Source organism: Triticum urartu, chromosome 4 (assembly GCF_003073215.2).
Source record: "Triticum urartu cultivar G1812 chromosome 4, Tu2.1, whole genome shotgun sequence".
NCBI classification, from domain to species: Eukaryota; Viridiplantae; Streptophyta; class Magnoliopsida; order Poales; family Poaceae; genus Triticum; species Triticum urartu.
In genome coordinates this window covers 376,074,946-376,096,585 of record NC_053025.1, presented here as the reverse complement: position 1 = coordinate 376,096,585, position 21,640 = coordinate 376,074,946, and the positions used below count along the sequence as shown (strand labels likewise).

The following is a 21,640-nucleotide window of genomic DNA, read 5'->3' as shown; positions in this document are numbered from 1 at the left end:
CTAAAACCTTTACATATTGGCAAAAATATGGTACCGGTAATTTTTCTATTCATGTGGATTGGGTAACTAGATACATGGTTTTAGGCAACTATACCTAAAAAAGGATAAAGAACATACTCATGTTTGTTTTTGGAGGGGTTCAAAAAAACTTGATCCCCTGGTTTTAGTTATGTCACCATGACCAATTTCACCCCTCCCCTCTACAATCATTCGCCATGTATTTACAAATCGCAATAAGAATCCTAACCAAGGAGAAGAAATTCTTGACGCAACTCTATGACACAAACTTAATTGAAAGGTATCTAAACCTTTAGATATTGGCCAAAACTTGGTCTTGATAATGTTTGTGCTCATGAGGATTGGGCAACTTGATACATGGTTTTAGGCAATTGTATGGTTAATTGTGGACAACCATGTTATCTTCCAAGACTTGTGCATTAAAAAAGGGATCCGAATTGTGAAGGGCAACTCTGGAATCTTTTTTGTATGTGTTTTTGTTGCTTTCTAATTTATGGCCTACAGTTGCTCTATTTTGGTTGAAAGTTGCACTATCCTTATTGGCCCCTTTTTGTGTTGCTATTTTCAAAGGGAGGATAATGCAGGGTTTCAAGACGGGTCGTCGAACCAAGCTTCTAGTTAGTTTGAAAGATAATGACATGAAGAGCAATCAACCTGGTTTGTATCATGTTGCTTTATTTGATGTGGTTACTTGCCTCTGATGTGGTTACTTTTACCAGCTAAAGGAGGCAGCCCCAAATTTCCTTTTCAAGTGTAAAATGGATGAGGAGGGGGTGAGAATTTAGTTTTGATGAATGGTCCACCACCGAAAACTTATGCATTGGCTTATCATGATTGTGTCTCGTTCGATGGAACCAACCTTACAAACATGTATAACTTGGGGATGCACAAACATGAAATGATAGGGAAGAAAATAAAAGTTGTAAATTAAAACAAAAAAGCAACTATATTCTCTAACACTGGCAACCAAAGTGTGATTCATGGGCCACTATACTCTCTAACACTGGCAATAGTATGATGCAACTATTGTCGATCAACTCAACAATATGTCAAACAGAAAGAAGCATGTGTGATATATGTAAAAACAAAAAAAAGTATCTCAAAAATGAAAAAAAGGATATCTGAGAACCCACAATTACCCCATGTTGCTCCGTCGTTTCACCTCGTTCATCATTGGCATCATCGACCCTTTTTGCTTTTGCACGTCATTCTGGGAACACAGAAGAAAAAACATGATGAGCGACAAGACAAAAAGTTAAGCATACATACACAACTATACACCCCTTAACCAAACACATGATGAGGGACAAAACACACAAAAGTAAGCAAACACATTGAGCGAAAAAACACAAAAAAGTAGGCAACTAGCATACACTACTTGGGCAACTGATGTGCACCCCGAAATCCGCCCTATGCAACTTCTCAAAACTGTTAGAAGCTGATAAACAATAGTCATGGGTTTCACCCACTACCACCCCTGGTTACATAAATAAAAATCTTGGGAGTTTTTGATAAAAATCAATGATAAAAAATATGCTCCAGAGCACATCACAAAATTTGTGTGCTCTGATTTGTCTGACAAACAGCTGATACATAAAAAAACTAGATGAACCAATGGGCATTTTGCAAACCTCTCACAAACGTTGATGTACATACATAGGCACAAGCACATGCATACACAACTCATGTGTTGATATACTCCTTTGCAGCTCGGCACTAAGCCTATACCCGTTGACTAAGCCTCTTCCACGGGCAAAACATGATCAGCACCAAAGCTCCATGGGTGTTAGAATCATTACTGTGTAATCTAGATTATTGACTCTAGTGCAAGTGGGAGACTGAAGGAAATATGCCCTAGAGGCAATAATAAAGTTATTATTTATTTCCTTATATCATGATAAAAGTTTATTATTCATGCTAGAATTGTATTAACCGGAAACATAATACATGTGTGAATACATAGACGAACAGAGTGTCACTAGTATGCCTCTACTTGACTAGCTCGTTAATCAAAGATGGTTATGTTTCCTAACCATTGACAAAGATTTGTTATTTGATTAACGGGATCACATCATTAGTTGAATGATCTGATTGACATGACCCATTCCATTAGCTTAGCACCCGATCGTTTAGTATGTTGCTATTGCTTTCTTCATGACTTATACATGTTCCTATAACTATGAGATTATGTAACTCCCGTGTGCCGGAGGAACACTTTGTGTGCAACCAAACGTCACAACGTAACTGGGTGATTATAAAGGTGCTCTACAGGTGTCTCCAAAGGCACATGTTGGGTTGACGTATTTCGAGATTAGGATTTGTCACTCCGATCGTCGGAGAGGTATCTCAGGGCCCTCTCAGTAATGCACATCACTTAAGCCTTGCAAGCATTGCAACTAATGAGTTAGTTGCGGGATGATGTATTACGGAACGAGTAAAGAGACTTGCCGGTAACGAGATTGAACTAGGTATATGATACCGATGATCGAATCTCGGGCAAGTAACATACCGATGACAAAGGGAACAACGTATGTTGTTATGCGGTCTGACCGATAAAGATCTTCGTAGAATATGTAGGAGCCAATATGGGCATCCAGGTCCCGCTATTGGTTATTGATCGGAGACATGTCTCGGTCATGTCTACATTGTTCTCGAACCCGTAGGGTCCGCACGCTTAAGGTTTCGATGACAGTTATATTATGAGTTTATACGTTTTGATGTACCGAAGGTTGTTCGGAGTCCCGGATGAGATCACGGACATGACGAGGAGTCTCAAAATGGTCGAGACATAAAGACTGATATATTGGAAGCCTATGTTTGGATATCGGAAGTGTTCCGGGTGAAATCGGGATTTTACCGGAGTACCGGGAGGTTACCGGAACCCCCCGGGAGCTAAATGGGCCTTAATGGGCCTTAGTGGAAGAAGAGGAGAGGTGGCCAGGGCTAGGGCCGCGCGCCCCTCCCCCCTAGTCCGAATAGGACAAGGAGAGAGGGGGCCGGCGCCCCCCTCCTTCTCTCTCTCTCTTTTCCACCTCACGAATCCTATTCCAACTAGGATTGGGGGAGAAGTCCTACTCCCAGAGGGAGTAGGACTCCTCCTGGCGCGCCCTATGGTGGCCGGCCGGCCTCCCCCTCTTGAACCTTTATATACGGAGGCAGGGGCACCCCAGAGACACACAAGTTGATCCACGTGATCATATTCTTAGCCGTGTGCGGCGCCCCCTGCCACCATAGTCCTCGATAACATTGTAGCGGTGCTTAGGCGAAGCCCTGCGACAGTAGTACATCAAGATCGTCACCACGCCGTCGTGCTGACGGAACTCTTCCCCGACACTTTGCTGGATCGGAGTCCGGGGATCGTCATCGAGCTAAACGTGTGCTAGAACTCAAAGGTGCCGTAGTTTCGGTGCTTGACCGGTCGGGCCGTGGAGACGTACGACTACATCAACCAAACGCTTCCGTTGTCGATCTACAAGGGTACATAGATCACACTCTCCCCTCTCGTTGCTATGCGTCAACATGATCTTGCGTGTGCGTAGGAAAATTTTGAAATTACTACGTTCCCCAACAGTGGCATCCGAGCCTAGGTTTTATGTGTTGATGTTATATGCACGAGTAGAACACAAGTGAGTTGTGGGCGATATAAGTCATACTGCTTACGAGCATCTCATACTTTGGTTCGGCGATATTGTTGGATGAAGCGGCCCGGACCGACATTACGCGTACGCTTACGCGAGACCGGTTCTCCCGACGTGCTTTGCACATAGGTGGCTTGCGGGTGACAGTTTCTCCAACTTTAGTTGAACCGAGTGTGGCTATGCCCGGTCCTTGCAAAGGTTAAAACAGCACCAACTTGACAAACTATCGTTGTGGTTTTGATGCGTAGGTGAGATTGGTTCTTGCTTAAGCCCGTAGCAGCCACGTAAAACTTGCAACAACAAAGTAGGATGTCTAACTTGTTTTTGCAGGGCATGTTGTGATGTGATATGGTCAAGACATGATGCTGAATTTTATTGTATGAGATGATCATGTTTTGTAACCGAGTTATCGGCAACTGGCAGGAGCCATATGGTTGTCGCTTTATTGTATGCAATGCAATCGCGCTGTAATGCTTTACTTTATCACTAAGCGGTAGCGATAGTCGTGGAAGCAAAAGATTGGCGAGACGACAACGATGCTACGATGGAGATCAAGGTGGCGTGCCGGTGACGATGGTGATCATGATGGTGCTTCGGAGATGGAGATCACAAGCACAAGATGATGATGGCCATATCATATCACTTATATTGATTGCATGTGATGTTTATCTTTTATGCATCTTATCTTGCTTTGATTGACAGTAGCATTATAAGATGATCTCTCACTAAAATTATCAAGAAGTGTTCTCCCTGACTATGCACCGTTGCGAAAGTTCTTCGTGCTGAGACACCACGTGATGATCGGGTGTGATAGGCTCTACGTTCAAAAACAACGGGTGCAAAACAGTTGCACACGCGGAATACTCAGGTTATACTTGACGAGCCAAGCATATGCAGATATGGCCTCGGAACACGGAGACCGAAAGGTCGAGCGTGAATCATATAGTAGATATGATCAACATAGTGATGTTCACCAATGAAACTATTCCATCTCACGTGATGATCAGACATGGTTTAGTTGATTTGGATCACGTGATCACCTAGAGGATTAGAGGGATGTCTATCTAAGTGGGAGTTCTTTAAGTAATTTGATTAATTGAACTTAAATTTATCATGAACTTAGTACCTGATAGTATCTTGCTTATGTATGTTTGATTGTAGATAGATGGCCCGTGCTGTTGTTCCATTGAATTTTAATGCATTCCTTGAGAAAGCAAAGTTGAAAGATGATGGTAGCAATTACACGGACTGGGTCCGTAACTTGAGGATTATCCTCATTGCTGCATAGAAGAATTACGTCCTGGAAGCACCGCTGGGTGCCAGGCCTGCTGCTGGAGCAACACCAGATGTTATGAACGTCTGGCAGAGCAAAGCTGATGACTACTCGATAGTTCAGTGTGCCATGCTTTACGGCTTAGAATCGGGACTTCAACGACGTTTTGAACATCATGGAGCATATGAGATGTTCCAGGAGTTGAAGTTAATATTTCAAGCAAATACCCGGATTGAGAGATATGAAGTCTCCAATAAGTTCTATAGCTGCAAGATGGAAGAGAACAGTTCTATCAGTGAGCATATACTCAAAATGTCTGGGTATAATAATCACTTGATTCAGATGGGAGTTAATCTTCCAGATGATTGCGTCATTGACAGAATTCTGCAATCACTGCCACCAAGCTACAAGAGCTTCGTGATGAACTATAATATGCAAGGGATGAATAAGACTATTCCCTAGCTATTCGCAATGCTGAAAGCTGCGGAGGTAGAAATCAAAAAGGAGCATCAAGTGGTGATGGTCAACAAGACCACTAGTTTCAAGAAAAAGGGCAAAGGGAAGAAGAAGGGGAACTTCAAGAAGAACAGCAAGCAAGTTGCTGCTCAAGAGAAGAAACCCAAGTCTGGACCTAAGCCTGAGACTGAGTGCTTCTACTGCAAGCAGATTGGTCACTGGAAGCGGAACTGCCCCAAGTATTTGGCGGATAAGAAGGATGGCAAGGTGAACAAAGGTATATGTGATATACATGTTATTGATGTGTACCTTACTAATACTCGCAGTAGCACCTGGGTATTTGATACTGGTTTTGTTGCTAATATTTGCAACTCGAAACAGGGACTACGGATTAAGCGAAGATTGGTTAAGGACGAGGTGACGATGCGCGTGGGAAACGGTTCCAAAGTCGATGTGATCGCGGTCGGCAAGCTACCTCTACATCTACCTTCGGGATTAGTATTAGACCTACATAATTGTTATTTGGTGCCAGCGTTGAGCATGAACATTATATCTGGATCTTGTTTAATGCGAGACGGTTATTCATTTAAATCAGAGAATAATGGTTGTTCTATTTATATGAGTAATATCTTTTATGGTCATGCACCCTTGAAGAGTGGTCTATTCTTATTGAATCTCGATAGTAGTGACACACATATTCATAATGTTGAAGCCAAAAGATGCAGAGTTGATAATGATGGTGCAACTTATTTGTGGGACTGCCGATTAGGCCATATCGGTGTAAAGCGCATGAAGAAACTCCATACTGATGGACTTTTGGAACCACTTGATTATGAATCACTTGGTACTTGCAAACCGTGCCTCATGGGCAAGATGACTAAAACACCGTTCTCCGGTACTATGGAGAGAGCAACAGATTTGTTGGAAATCATACATACAGATGTATGTGGTCCGATGAATATTGAGGCTCATGGCAGATATTGTTATTTTCTCCACTACAAGAAATATGTCAACTTATGACCTTCTGTCAGTGACCCTCGAAGAATTGGTCATAAATTTATGATCATTTTAGACCAATTGGTCAAAAGCTGTTCAGGGGGCTCCAAACCCTAAACCATTGCGACCATTTTGGTCTGAAAGGTCGTAATTTCCTTACACGAAATGGTCACAAAGCAAACAGTGCTAGTCCGCCGCCTTATTTCTAGTTGTTAATGACCAATATAGATGGTCATAGCCTTGTAGATTGTGGTGGGTTGTGATGACTAGGCGCCATCTCATCAGTTTTGCCTATGTGTCATGTCCATGTGGCAGTTTTTGCCCTAGGTTGTGAAGCAACCTATATTTCTATCATTCCCAAAATTCCCAAAAAAATCTCATAAATTCTTTGGGGCATATCTTCATAAAATATGTAAAAAACCTTCCTTGCCTAGTTCAAAACTAATTCAACAATATTCATTTTCCGATTCTGTTCACAACAACTCTTTATGAAGGAAGTTTTATTTATATATTCTTGATTGCCCTCGGAATTTTTGGGCACTCTTTCCTATCCAAATAATTACCGCATGAAAAAATTCAGCTCCATTTGCCTAGCAAATCTTCCTCGGCAAATTTCCAAAGTTTTTGTCCACCTAGAAGAATTGTGAAGAAAGTACCTTTTTTATATCTCTAAATGACATGAAATTTATACAGTTCCTTCATATGCCCAAATTATCACCCTCCTCCAAATTGCAGCTCAGTCAAATCATTTATGTGAGCCCAGGTTCAATTTATATTTTATGTCCAAATTGGCACGTTGCAAAGCAAGTGTTATATAGAACCCTCCGATTACCCTCAAACTTTTCGGGCATTCTTCCATACCCAAATCATTTCCACATGATAATATTCGGCTCAATTTTCCTAGTAAATCTTTCTCAGGAAATTTCCAAAGTTTCTACCTCGAGAGAAGCTTTGTGAAGTAAGTACTAGCTACGCTTACCCAAATGATCTGAAAATTTACCAGCGCATGACCATACCTAAGTAACTTACCTACACCAATTTTGAGCTCATTTCATTCATCCAATCTCTCTCACTAGTTTTCCCAAGTTTTTGTCCATAGAAGAGCATTGTGAAGGAAGTACTACTTTGGCATGTCCAAATGGTATCAATTTTCTACAATGCTTTCCTATGCCCAAATAACCATCCTCCACAAAATTTCAGCTCACTCCATTCATTATTTTGAGCCCAGCTTCAACATTCATATTTTTGTCCAGCGTGGTACTTTGCAAAGCAAGTACCACCTAGTATCCTCCTTTTGAGCTAAAAATTTGTGAAGACATTCTCCTTAGTAGATGATCATCCTCAGCCAAAACTCACGCCCATTGGCCATGTGCATTTCCCGTACCGTTAATCAAACACTTGGCTGCTAATTCATGTTTGAGCATCGATCGGTCTCCTCGTGAGAATCTTATGTTGTAATTTTCTTCCTAGCACCAACCAGGGGAGTGCCCAACCCACTAGACATGCCTAGGCTGCCCAGAACACATGGCAACATTACGGTCACGCGGTGACCACGCGACGGGCATGCGAGTTTACGCGCTCTAGAGTCGGGGCCCTCGGCCACTGCCCAAACCTCGACGTATCGCCACCAAACCATGTATTTATGATTAAATAGGTCCTTATGTAACTAGAAATGATTTTTGGAAAAAATAAATAGCAAACTATGAGGCAGCTGCAGTTCAAATTTGACCTGCTTCCAACTGAATCGGCGGAAATTTGTCTTTTTCACGAGAGGTGGATCAAAAACTTTTACACCCAACCATTTTGTCAATTGTGCATTAAATATGGCCTAGTATTTTATAAAAATGATTTGGTCCAATTTTGCAAAAATTATTTGGTAGTTCCTTCACAAAAAACCTCCTTTCGGGCACTCGAAAAATGGAAAATGGTTTTTTCGTCCAACGAAAATGAAAACTTCCTTAGGCAACATTGTTTGCCATTCCAATATGCACCCTTATGCACAATATGAGATCATTTGAACAAACTATGCCATGAATGCGGCCATAAGATTGATCATTTGGCTTGAAAGCCATGAATCTTCACACTTGATAGCTCATTTCTGAGAACACTTTTTTAAAATAATTACTTTATTACAATTTTATTATTTTTACTGGAAACTTGTTCACATATAATGACACAATGCGAAGGTTTTCCAATTTGATTTTTTTTGAATTTTTTATGCCCGTTTCAAAATGCGGTCAAAACGGCGGGCTTGACGTTCCTAGCTAGTGGTTGAATATTGGAATTTTTTTGGTGTTTCTCTGATTAAATAGATACTTATGTACCTAGAAATGATTTTTGGAAAAAATAAATAGCAAACTATGAGGCAGCTGCAGTTCAAATTTGACCCGCTTCCAGCTGAATCGTCAGAAATTTGTCTTTTTCACCAGAGGTGGATCAAAACTTTTGACATCCAACCATTTTGTCAATTGTGCATTAAATATGTCCTAGTATTTTATAAAATTTATTTGGTCCAATTTTGCAACAATTATTTGGTAGGTCCTTCACAATAAAACCTCATTTCAGGCACTCGAAAAATGGAAAATGGTTTTTTCGTCCAAAGAAAATGAAAACTTCCTTAGGAAACATTGTTTGCCATTCCAATATGCACCCTTGTGCACAATATGATATCATTTGTACAAACTATGCCATGAATGTGGCCATAAGATTGGTCATTTGGCTTGAAAGCCATTGATCTCCACACATGATAGCTCGTTTCTGAGAACACTTCTTTAAAATAATTACCGTATTACAAGTTTGTTATTTTTCCTGGGAACTTGGCCACATATGATGACACAATGCGAAGGTTTCCCAATTTTTTATTTTTTTTTGAATTTTTTATGCCCATTTCAAAATGCGGTCAAAACGGCGGGAATGACCGTTCCTAGCTAGTGGTTGAATCTTGGAATTTTTTTGGTGTTTCTCTGATTAAATAGATACTTATGTACCTAGAAATGATTTTTGGAAAAAATAAATAGCAAACTATGAGGCAGCTGCAGTTCAAATTTGACCCGCTTCCAGCTGAATCGTCGGAAATTTGTCTTTTTCACGAGAGGTGGATCAAAAACTTTTTACACCCAACCATTTGGTCAATTGTGCATTAAATATGGCCTAGTATTTTAGAAAAATGATTTGGTCCAATTTTTCAACAATTATTTGGGAGGTCCTTCACAAAAAAACATCCTTTCGGGCACTCGAAAAATGGAAAATGATTTTTTCGTCCAAAAGAAATGAAAACTTCCTTAGGCAACATTGTTTTCCATTCTACTATGCACCCTTGTGCACAATATGAGAACATTGTTTTTTGAATTTCTTTCAAAATGTTGTCAAAACGGCAGGTATGACTACGTGTCTTCGGTCACCGCGAAGGTGACGACGACGAACTCCTCGCTCGCGACCACCACCTCGATGCCCTGTTCTTCTACGTGCCGAGGTCCTTGCTGGCGGCTTTGCCGGATAAAAATCCAGAGCTTCTTTATTCAGTATTGCCGCCTCCGCCCCTGAAGTCGAGACATCGAATCATCCAAAAACCTAAGCTACTAGGACCCTAAAACCTAAAGCTAAAATGATCCACACGCGCGGGATCCGGCGACCCTTCTCACCGCCGACGACCAAGAAGTCACCGGCGGAGGGGAACCGCCGAAAGACGGCGCAAAAAGAGTCAGTTCTCATAGCCAAAGAGATGTGCACTTTATTTTCAGCCGGTTACGACCTACTTAAATGGTCATGGACGTCGCGCACATGTACTCTGTTTTGATTGGTTCAGAGGCATGTCACGCGGATTATGTATCGAGCACCGTCCGATCCACCCGGATCCAACGGTAGCGCTCTCTCGTCACGTTTCTCACGCCACCTAGCCCAACAACCCACAGGCCATAGCCTGCACTCCTCCTCCGCAAACCCTAGCGCTCCCCGATCCCTCCCCCCCCCCCCCCCCCCCCCCCCCCCCCCCCCCCCCCCCCCCCCCCCCCCCCCCCTCCCCTCCGGCAAGATCCAGCGCGCTCCAAGATCCCCATGCTCTGCTCCTCCCTCCCCTCCGGCAAGATCCAGCGCGCGGACTCCCTCTCCTCGATCCAGATCGAGGCACCCCGCCACCCCGCCTTCGTCTCCCTCCATCTCCCACCCGATGGAGGCCGCGGTGGGGGAAGCGAGGGGTCTCGGCTTCCCCTCCCATCGCCGCACCACTCGTCTGCTAGCTCCCCACGCAGGCGGATTCGGATGGAGGCGGCCGTCGCCGGGCACGACGACTCCACCCGCCAGGTCGTCGCCGGGCACGCTCCAACAACCTCTTCCGCTTCAAGACGGACCGCTCCTCCGCACCCTTCTCCCCCTTCGCCGAGAAGCTGGACTGCGCCGGCGGCGCCGGCTCCCCCACCCCCAAGAAGGCGCCCCGCAAGGTCCCCAAGACGCCCCACAAGGTTCGATCCGCCCGCCCGCCCATTCCTGCAAACACCTCGCGCGCACCGAATTCTCCGATCTCCGATCTACTACTAACTGGTGTGTGGTCGTCGCCGGCGTGCAAGTGCTGGACGCGCCGTGCCTCCCCCTCTTGAACCTTTATATACGGAGGCAGGGGCACCCCAGAGACACACAAGTTGATCCACGTGATCATATTCTTAGCCGTGTGCGGCGCCCCCTGCCACCATAGTCCTCGATAACATTGTAGCGGTGCTTAGGCGAAGCCCTGCGGACAGTAGTACATCAAGATCGTCACCACGCCATCGTGCTGGCGGAACTCTTCCCCGACACTTTGCTGGATCGGAGTCCGGGGATCGTCATCGAGCTGAACGTGTGCTAGAACTCGGAGGTGCCGTAGTTTCGGTGCTTGATCAGTCGGCCGTGGAGACGTACGACTACATCAACCAAACGCTTCCGTTGTCGATCTACAAGGGTACGTAGATCACACTCTCCCCTCTCGTTGCTATGCGTCAACATGATCTTGCGTGTGCGTAGGAAATTTTGAAATTACTACGTTCCCCAACATTATCAACCCCCTCCTTACTTCAAATATCTGAGCAACTACTACTCAAGTTGAAAGCAACTCATGCCGCATTATCAACAACTCTTGTATTTCAACTATCTCGCCTTGTCTCTCACTCTAGTTTGCTTTCGCCACCACCGCTGACGTGCCCGTGCTCTGCTCTAGAGACGCCACCATGACCTGCCCCCACCCAACCTCCTCCCGGCACAAAAATCTCTCCCCATGCAAAAATCACTAAGCAAACTCCGGTCCTGGCGAATCAGTAAAGAACCAACGCCACCGCCGTGCCCCTTGAGCACTACCCCCATGACAACGCTACTCCGGCGAAGAAAGGAACAACGGCCACTCCTACCCGCATACCCTTCAAACTACCCCACCCTCCCCCCGACCACAAAAATTGTCGAAATGCTTGTCTCGATTTGGCTGCCGCATGGGTCAATACCAGTCGCTATCATGCCCCTGTTCGACTCCGCGGCCACGCCACCACGAAACCAAGCCATCCCTCGAAACGTCCTATTTTTTTTTGAATTGAGCACAGGGAAGAGTGGGAGCAGGGTTTATCTCTGCATCGCCTATTTGAGCCTGTGGTCGCCTCCCATGATGGTGAATCCCAGCAGAAACCACACCAAACTCACCGAAACCCTCGCTTCCTCATCGTTGGAGGGAAATGGGGAATGAGAGCACTTACTTGTGGCTAAAAAGTTAAGCAACTAGAATGGTAAAAACATCCTGATGATAAAAATCAGTACAATCTACAAGCAAAAACACTGATTTTCATTTCTTAGAAGTAGTAAAAAAACAAATAATTGCATTCAGACGATGCTTGCTTTTGCGCAAGAACAGTCAGGTACCCCTGGTTTCCTGATAGACTTTTCCCAAAAAACAACTCCAGGTTGTAAATTTGAAGCAACTTTACTTATAACTGAGGCAACAAATGCTAAAAAGTGAAGCAGCTAGAATGCGAAATAATAATAATCTTGGTGCAGTACAATCTCCAAGTAAAAACACTGATTCCATTTTCTAGAAGTAGTAAAAAAAGCAAGACACACATAGGTTAATAACTTGTGTTATTTTTGCAGGCAACTTTGTGGGAGAAGTATGAACACCTTGGATCAATCGACTTAATTAGTAGACAATAATTACTCATCTCATCTAGGAAGCTGAACTCAGACTTCGGGATCTAGCAGCAGCACACAAAACTGACCAGTGAGTTGAGGAATTGAGGAGGGATGAGGAAAGAGAGAGACGAAACTGGGCTGCTGCTGATGGATCTCCTCCTTCCTAGGCGAGAAGGATGGCCGCATGGATCCGCTATCATGTGTGCTGGTTATATAGGGACAGAAGTCCAAGTGAGGGCTGCCAAATCCAAGCGAACAGAGGGGGAGAGAAAGAGGCGGGGTATCTTGAGTTGCTCTGTGGAACAAGGGTCGGAGCTGAGGAACCTCCATGGCACGTGGCCAAGCTTGGAGGTATAGGTGATTGCGGCCATGGCAAATCTGGACCTAGTCGATCTCCCTCCCCTGGTGAAGGAAGGAAGAGAGGGTGGAGACGAGGGGAGGAAGAGAGACAGTGGGGGAAATGGCAGATATTATGTCTCCGGGGAAGCCAAGGAGACTGCGGCGCTACTGCTCTGTCTCCGCGGGCGTCCGGCACGCCGGCTCCTCTGGTCCACCACCTCCTCCTCGACCTTTGACCATCGATGCCGACGCCCTTCCTTCTTCGCCACCTCACTACTCGGGCCAGACGGAGACAAGGAAAAGGGGATTAGGATTAGGCCTTTTTCGGAGAGGAAGGTTAGCGAAGCTGTGGTCTATGACTCTCGTCGTTTAGCGCGTGCGCTCAAGCCAACCAGAAAGCGCAGCTGCACTTTTAAGTATTTGGGTACAATCATTTCCATACGGTTAAAATTCACTTTTGCACACGCAAATGCGACTGTCGCTTTGCGATGGTGGGCGATAGGCAGTCCATTGCGCACACTATGAAATGACTATGCATGACAGGGTTCGAGGATGCAGACATTTTGTTCAAATCAATCTTATGCACGTGATGTCAGAACCTATAGCAGATGTTGAAGTCAAAATTCAACGTACTCGATCTGGACTTTACCTCATGAGCAATCCGTACGTGTCCCCAACCCCTTTTCTTCAGGCTGGTCACAACAGTGAGGCAAAATTTGCTGAAAGTGAAAATTTTAACGGAGAGGCTACGTATGGGCATATACATCTTAGACTACGCATTCATTTCTCATGATTCATGCAGCTAATTTGTCATGTATAAAGAGTCAATTGATTGCTCACATGAATACATTAGCAATACATGCATGGTAGGGGATCACATAGCTGCCTTATATATGAACTTAGCGATAAGATTGGAACTTTGGATGTTCGTGTCTTTTTCTTTTTCCATACGATCTAAAATTGGATTGGGTTCCACTATCATCATATAACGGAACAAAAGACCTTAAAACCGTCCGAAGCGCAAACATAAAAGAATAGAAAAAACATCAACTAAACCTCAACTCTAAGTTCTCAGGTCCAACCACAGAAGCCTTCACCACTGCCTGCACCGCTAGTGGGAGAGAAAGAGGGAAGGGAAACCATACAGTTCACATCCTCTAGACATGGAGCGATCGCAATTAACACGCATTTTTCCCTGTTTCTCCAAAGCGCCAGGTGAAACCTTCACCAAAGATCAGTCAAATAGCAGGCATCGATCAATCATTCCTATCATCGTTGTCCTCGTCCATCTCTGATGCCCCTTCTTGATCTTGCTCCTGCATTTGGCGCCCCTCCATCGGCTCCAGCAAAGGTGCTTCACTGTCTCTTTGGCCATCTAGGGTAGTGTGCATCTCCAGTGTAGTCCTCTCCAATGTACTCTCTTGCACAAGGTATCCCACCATGAATACGAACACAAAGCAAGACATAGGATATTAGTCCTTCACGGAGGCTCGAACATGGGTAAACTCTTCCGACGGTCCCCGTTCTGGTACTTCCGACCACGATCGCCACCCTACCGAGGGTACTGACGACTTTCTGCCCCGTAACCGACCTCCGCCCGTGCCTCGTGGAGGTAGCGGAGGTTTGCCTCCAACTCCGCCTCCGAGTGGATGGAGTCGAGGATGGCTTGCTGCTTCGCCGCCTCCTCCACCTGGCAACCTCAAAGTCTCTCAAGCGTCGGCCATGCCAAAGATGGCAGTCGAAGATGCTACATCTGCCTTGGCTTCCTCCTATTCCTCCTCCTCCGAAACCGCGTCCTCCATGGCCGCATTCAGCGCTGCTGCTCCATGCTCACGTCCTACCCCTCCTCCTCCTGCTCCGGCGAGTCCGGAGGCAGGCCCGGCTACAATCCAAGAGGCACGCCATGCCCGCATCTCCATGGAGCTCTAACCGGCACTCTAGAGTGGGCACTATGTAGTTGGTGATCAGCTACTAGGCCATGACTACAGGCGAACGGCGAGCTTCAAATTACGAGCGGTTGTGGAGTGGCAGTGTTGACGGAAGGAAATGGGGCCGCGGCTAGTGTTGGGGGGGGGGGACCGCTCTGTTAAACAGATGAATTTGTCCTTGGCGGACACTGGAGTGCCGTTCTCACTAGACTGTCGGGTTTCAACAAGTGTCCACGTGGGCCCTGCATGTCAGTTTGACGTGGCGGACGTGATTGTGACCAGTCCTTGACCGGTTCGTCTGCCCGGACATATAGCAGGCGTTTGAGAAGCCCGACTATAGGTGTTATTATGCGTGGGTTCTTTCTCTTAGTTATTTCGTTTGCAGAGTGCCCTTTATATTTCTGGGAAGTGAAAGTTTCCTCGGGTCATGTTCGGTTTTTAGGCGTTTGTCCCAACAGGGATTTAATCACCATTGGCTTCGAGTGAAGCCCTATCCCTTGTAATCCAAGTCTAGTTCAATGTTGTTCATGCGGGGAATTCGGTTTAAAAATTGCAGTGGGTAAGCATGCATCCTCGAACATTAGGAACAATAAGGGAATACGGTGTAAAAAGGCACTTCCACTATTTTAGACATTATAGTTGAAGCAAAAAATGCTCAGGATGGTTGTAAATATTAAGAGGTACAAAAAATAATGTGAGGACACCAAACACATAATGGCATTTAAGAAAACTGAAACATTCACGAAGCTCGAAGAAATAAAACACTGGCGGCCATAATTTGATCATTATGAAGTAGGGGCACAACCGCATATTGGACGGCAAGGCAAGATACCGTTCACAGGAGAGCGATCAACAACGACACCTAGTAGCTGCACATGAGCCGGAAAAAAAGCAACAATATTAAAAGAAGACCGGCTCTTCGTGGGACATGTATATGGAAAATATGCATGTAAGCATGTTGACAAGAGCAACTCATGATGCAAACACAACTCAGATCATGAACAAGTTGTTAAGAACTAGTGGTCTAACTCAAAGGCACACCTTTTACAAATGAAGAACTTGATAGAAACTAAACATTTTAATACACCAGTAACATAAAGAAAAATAAATCATTCATCATCTTATTAATTATGTAACCATGACAAAAAGACATGCGTATAGCAAAAATAGAAATGACCTCACCTGTTCAACCAAAATAGCACACTGGCAGATCTCTTGTGTTCAGAGATTTGGATCCACCCATTTCCACCCAACTCCCCTGCCTATATCAGATGAAGCCCAATAAATCAATGAAAAAACATGGAGAAGTTGGATCATGACAATGCATGGTATACTATTTTGACAAGTACAGTACATGAAGCCACATTCGCTGTCAGGTGGAAAAGATAATTATAATATTCCTTTACCAAGACATGTTTGGACTACTTAGAAGTTTAGAGAAAATACATTCATACAGAACACAAGTGCAGAGACTATGTACAGGTTAACGCCAAATATAGCTGAAAGAAAATATGAACAAATTGGAAAAACTCAGTCTGCTCAAATTGAGCCTTACTTGTTATTGCTCGAATTTGAAGAAGTAGTATTATTTTCCGATGAAAAAGTGCATGCCGCCATGAATTGATGATTAGTATGAAGAACAAATAAGACAAACATTGTCTTGCAAGGAGATAGATTGAGTGAAAAAACGTAACTCAAGCTTTAATAATCCAATCGAGAGTAACTATTTTTCAAAGATTAGATGGTTTCACTATACTATTTACATGGAGTAAACAATTACTCACATCACATGAACACTAGTACAACAAACACATATCAATAGTAATTGGAACTGATCTTAATTGTTACAAATGAGGTACAGAGGTATTACCTGCAGTGTAGAAATTCTGTAGGGAAAGTAAACCGTATGAGCCCACCCATCCGTTTTAGAAATTAATCTGATCTGCATCGACTTAAGGTGGAGCATGAAGTCGCCACTGTACGTAGACAGAATCATCACATTTAACTCCTCGTCATACCCCACCATCTCTGCATATCTGAAGGCGCAAGAAAAGATCCCCTCCAATTGATTGATTTTCTGCATAAGCACCCATCCGGCAAGACCATCAGAGTTCAGTTTCCTCTCCCATATATGAATGCCCTCCCACATATGAATGCCCGGTTCCGACTTAACGGCGAGGCCAAGAACACTATCGTCATCTGTCCGTAGGAGCTGAAAGGACCAGCTGTTGACATGTTGGGCCTCTGCCGGAATCTCGATTACACGAAGGGTCTGCCTTTCAGTATCAAATGCAAGGATTTCGCGTCCATGAAACAACCAGTAAACTGTTTTCCCGATGAGGATGCCAGGCCTTAGTGTCAGAACCATATCTGTAGTCGACGTTGAGACAATATTCCCCCATACACCTGACGCTGATTCATAGACACAAGAGAATGATGTCTTCAAGTCTCTACTGGTGCAGATCAAGACCAATTTGAAGGCCGGGCTGAGGAAGCAATCCTGGTGCACATGCCCATCTTGATCGTCAGCACACATCACCGTGGCGCTGCACAAACAGAAACTCTCCCTTTTGACGTCATGGAGCTCTAGTGGAAAAGGCACGCGGTGCTGCTGGCCGTTGAGGGGATCCCACACGAAGACCTCGCACAGAGACTCACTGAGCATGACGGCGAGGCCGTGGCGGCAGCCAAGTAATTCCCAATCCACCCCGGGCTCTGGCACAAACAAGGAGTGAAGACGGAAGTGAAGGCAAGAGACCCTTTGGAGAAACCCAACGGAGGATGTCTCCTCAAGCTGTGAAGAAACCGATCAAAGAAGCGTTCGTCGTCAAAGAAGCGTTCGTCGGGGATGCGGTCGGGCGGGTCCAAGATGGGAGTGAAGGCGGAATATCTGAGACGAAACCCTTTGAAGAAGCCCAAGAGAGGAGGTTCCGGGTGGTGTCTGCTGAAACGGCGGAGGAAGCGGGGATCGGAGAGGATGCGGCGCCAGCGCGTGCATACGAGGGAGGCACGGGAGAGGGTTGACGGCAGCGGAGGGAGCCGGAGGAAAATCTCCCGGAGGAGGTCCTCATCCTCCAGCGGCGATGAAATTGACATGGCGCGGCGGCTGGAGTTTTCCTCCTCTTTTTGCCGGCAAGTAGCTAGCCTGGCCGCGTGAAGCCTGGCACGCGAGGAACCGTGCGACCCCTCCGCCTGCTGGACACGGCCGCCCGGAGCTGCTGCGGTCGGAGTGGATGTCGGGCGTCGGCTGATCGGGAAGCGGGACGTGTCTGGAACGGATCGGGAGATTGGAACTTTGTTATATGAACTTTGCGGTCAGATTGGAACTCCGTGTCCGTATATGCGCGTTATAGATTACAAAAAAGAGGAGAAGTTAGTTTCGATTCCGTTCAATATGTGTCTGTTCGTAGCTCGGAAAGTCCATTCATTGTGATCCGTGCCCAGCCTCTCCTACTACATACTACATACGTATAAGAAACGATTTTTGAAATAAAAATATCCAAATGGTATAACGCCCACACATGTGACATATTTGCACACCCCCACACACCTTGATCCATCTTGATTTTGTTTTGCACGGATCCTAAAGGAATTTGAGTGCTACGTAGACATAGCGTGTTGTGTGGGCGTTAGAGCGCTCGCCCACGCGACCCGCAGCACGCAGTTTGCTAGCTGCGCCATGTGGGCGAACCGGTTCCCGCCCACACAGTCACCAACCAGTCCACGCGCGTGTGGGCGAGCGCCTCTTCGCCCACACGATGCTCATACGGTGATAGATGGCAACTGCAGTTGTACGTAAGCGGCAACTAGGTAAACACACATGGCAACTATGATTCATTGGTAGATGACAACTGCAGTTGCGCGCACGTGTCAACTAGGTAGACACACATGACAATTATGATTAACCATACATAACAACTAGGTAAGCACGCATGACAACTATGGTTTGATTGCACGCGACAACTACCATAAATTAGACACGGCAACTATTGTTAACCAAAACAGAGAGAGTTGTCATACTTTTACAACTACATTTTACTGTCCCCTCCTCTCCCCTGGGTCGCCCCCACGTGGCGACCAGGGGGAACCCTAGCGCCGCCCAACCCTCGACTCCCTCTCCCACCTTTCCTGCCTGCTGTCGTCGGGCAAAGCTCGATTGGTGTCGGTGGCAACGGGACCTCTCCTCCCCGCAGCGGCCGGATCTAGCGCGGGTGGCGTTCGGCGGCGGTTGGCGGCGTGTTGGCGGTGGGGCGCGCCGGCGAGGACTCAGGGGGCCACATGCTCGCGACTACCCCTGGTGATCGTGTGGGGGCCGTTCAGGGCGCTCCTAGGTTGTCTGGTGGTCGATCTATTTCAGATCTGCTCGTCGGTGCCTTGGGCGGCGCGGGGATCTCGGGGCAGCGGCCTCGATCGGTGGTGCGCGGTGCGGCCTGCCTGGCGGGCGGCATGCGCGGTTGCAGATGGGGCCCTCCCACGGCTGCTTGGGCGACGTGGAGGCGGCGGCGCTATGGCGGTTCATCGATGGCCGACTAGAGTTCCATGGGAGGCGTCGTCTCCGACTCGATCTACTCCGATTCATGCTAGCTACGGTAGCAACTACGATCGACCTCAATACTGTCTGGACGGATCTGGCTGGTGGGCATGGATCCGGGGGAAACTCCAGGCCGGCATGGGGGCCGCACCAAAGTCGACACTCTCGGCGTTGATTCCCTTCCTGGAGGCTTCGGAGTGGATCCTACGCCACTCACCTCTGCCATGAGCGCAGGCGGAAGTCTCTGTTCCTTTGTTTGGGCGACGATAGAACTTTGGTGTCATCTTCCTTTCTGAAGGCGTCGGCTGGGGACTGCTCCGGGTGGTGGAGTTTCTGGTAGTTCGGAGTCGACGCGAGAGGGCATGTAGGTGGAGCGGTGTGGCATCAACCGTATCATCGACGGTGGTCTCAGCGGCATGGCGCAGTGGAGACTCGGCGTCTGATGCGCGGAGATGGACTCGCGAAGGAGGTGGAAGCTGTCTGGCGTCATGGTGGCATCGATAGCAGAGAGGCCTGGCAAGGTCGGTGCATCAGTTCTGCTCTGAGGATGGAGCGAAGGAAGATGGAGGAGATGGCCCATGCAGCATGCGGTGCTCACTGAAAGTGTGCCAGACCGGTGTGGGACCCAATCCAGGTAGAGACTTGGATGGGACACCCTGTTTTGGATGTTAGGCTTCCCTGCGATGTCTGTTTGGTATTAGGCCCGGACATTCAGCACACCTTCATCAAGGGTATAGAGTAGCAACAGTGTTGCAAGATGGTGGCTTCAGTCTTATTGATGTATCACCTTGTATGGTCTTTGTGAATAATTAATAGTACTAGTCGTCAACCCGTGCATTCGCACGGGCGCCATTATAATTATGAAAATGCTAATATTAACAAAATTAACATGAACCAAATATAAAATTGTGTATGAACTATTAATTTCCTTTTGCTTATTATCATTTAAGAGAATAACTGAAATTAATGCATAGCTAAATATAAAAAAAAAATGTCTTAGCCACTGAGATGATGGTTAAAAGTACACAAAACATTTTATTTATTGATTAAAGGTTCATAAGAATCTGAAAAAAGAAGGCAATGTTGTATTTGTTCAAAAATATATAGAGAGCAATACGTGAACGCCGACGACATGCATCACACACTTCACATGTTGGTAAGAAAGGGCATATATGAATAATGTCAAACAAATAACATACATCAATTTTGAAAAAAAAAGTCTCAAATATCTTGTATGGGTATGACATTACAAAATATAATAGATGCTAAGTAAAACTAATATTGAATGGATGCATCTGGTATCATGCATATACATGAAAGTGGGTGGATATAATAATTCTATATAAGCAAACAAAAGCGATCTGCACTCGACAAGCAAGCGGCATACGTCTGTACACATGTCACACCGAGATCGTTCATGATGTCGTGTATTAAGCAGTCCCAATTTGCTAATTACTACAAAAAAACATAAGTAAGGTCGTGAAAAAACATATCTATATACCTCTAAGATTAGCTGACATTGTTGCCATATCTATTGAAGGCCACCATAGGAGTAGTCTGAAGCTGGTAGACTAATGAGGTGCAGTGAATTGAAAGAAAATATGCAAGCACTGCTTAAATATTAGTGAAACCTAATGGAGGATAGTGGCCTTGGCCTAACTGATCTTTGCTCCTACGGTACTCGAAATGTTGTTACAAAGAAACAGAAAACATTTTATATATCTTACTCCATGCCATCTAAAATCTGATGATAACTTCAAAAAATAAAAAGATTTTATGATTATGTAAGGATAGAAAAGATGTTCAGTCGATGCCAAAACCAACTCGTAATTTGCACATAGTTCAAACAAAACATTCCACTTTTGGGCAAACACCATGTGAAAAATGTCCTAGTAAATTATTGTAACAACTAATCTGCACACATTGAATTTTAATTAGTGGACGGAAGCATTGATCTCAACAATCTTGTGAAATTATTTCATTTTGTTCTACCATATATTAAATATCATTTGAGGTGTGCAGAAATGTATGTTCCAAACTTGATCGTTCCATTGTAGAAAAAAAATCCAAATATTATATCTTGGTGAGCAAAATCATACTCGACGGCTTTGTGAAACAAAAAAATAGAAATAACTATAAAAAGATATCATGGTGCATGTCAAATATTTTGTAATAGGCCTATGTGCAAGGTCTACGGGTAACCACTGCCACATACAACTTGCTTGTGTAACATCAATCTTGAGAAAACATTCCTGCAACTTCCTTACTTTGCATGAACCGCAATGATGGTAATACACATGTAGTTTCAAAATAAACATTAAGT

At 45.3% G+C, this 21,640-nt stretch overlaps 1 pseudogene; it reads right to left on the bottom strand.

Annotated features, from left to right (window-relative positions):
- Positions 1-16,007: 16,007 nt before the first annotated feature.
- Positions 16,008-17,882, bottom strand: LOC125554760 (annotated as a pseudogene).
- Between the last annotated feature and the right edge of the window lie 3,758 nt (positions 17,883-21,640).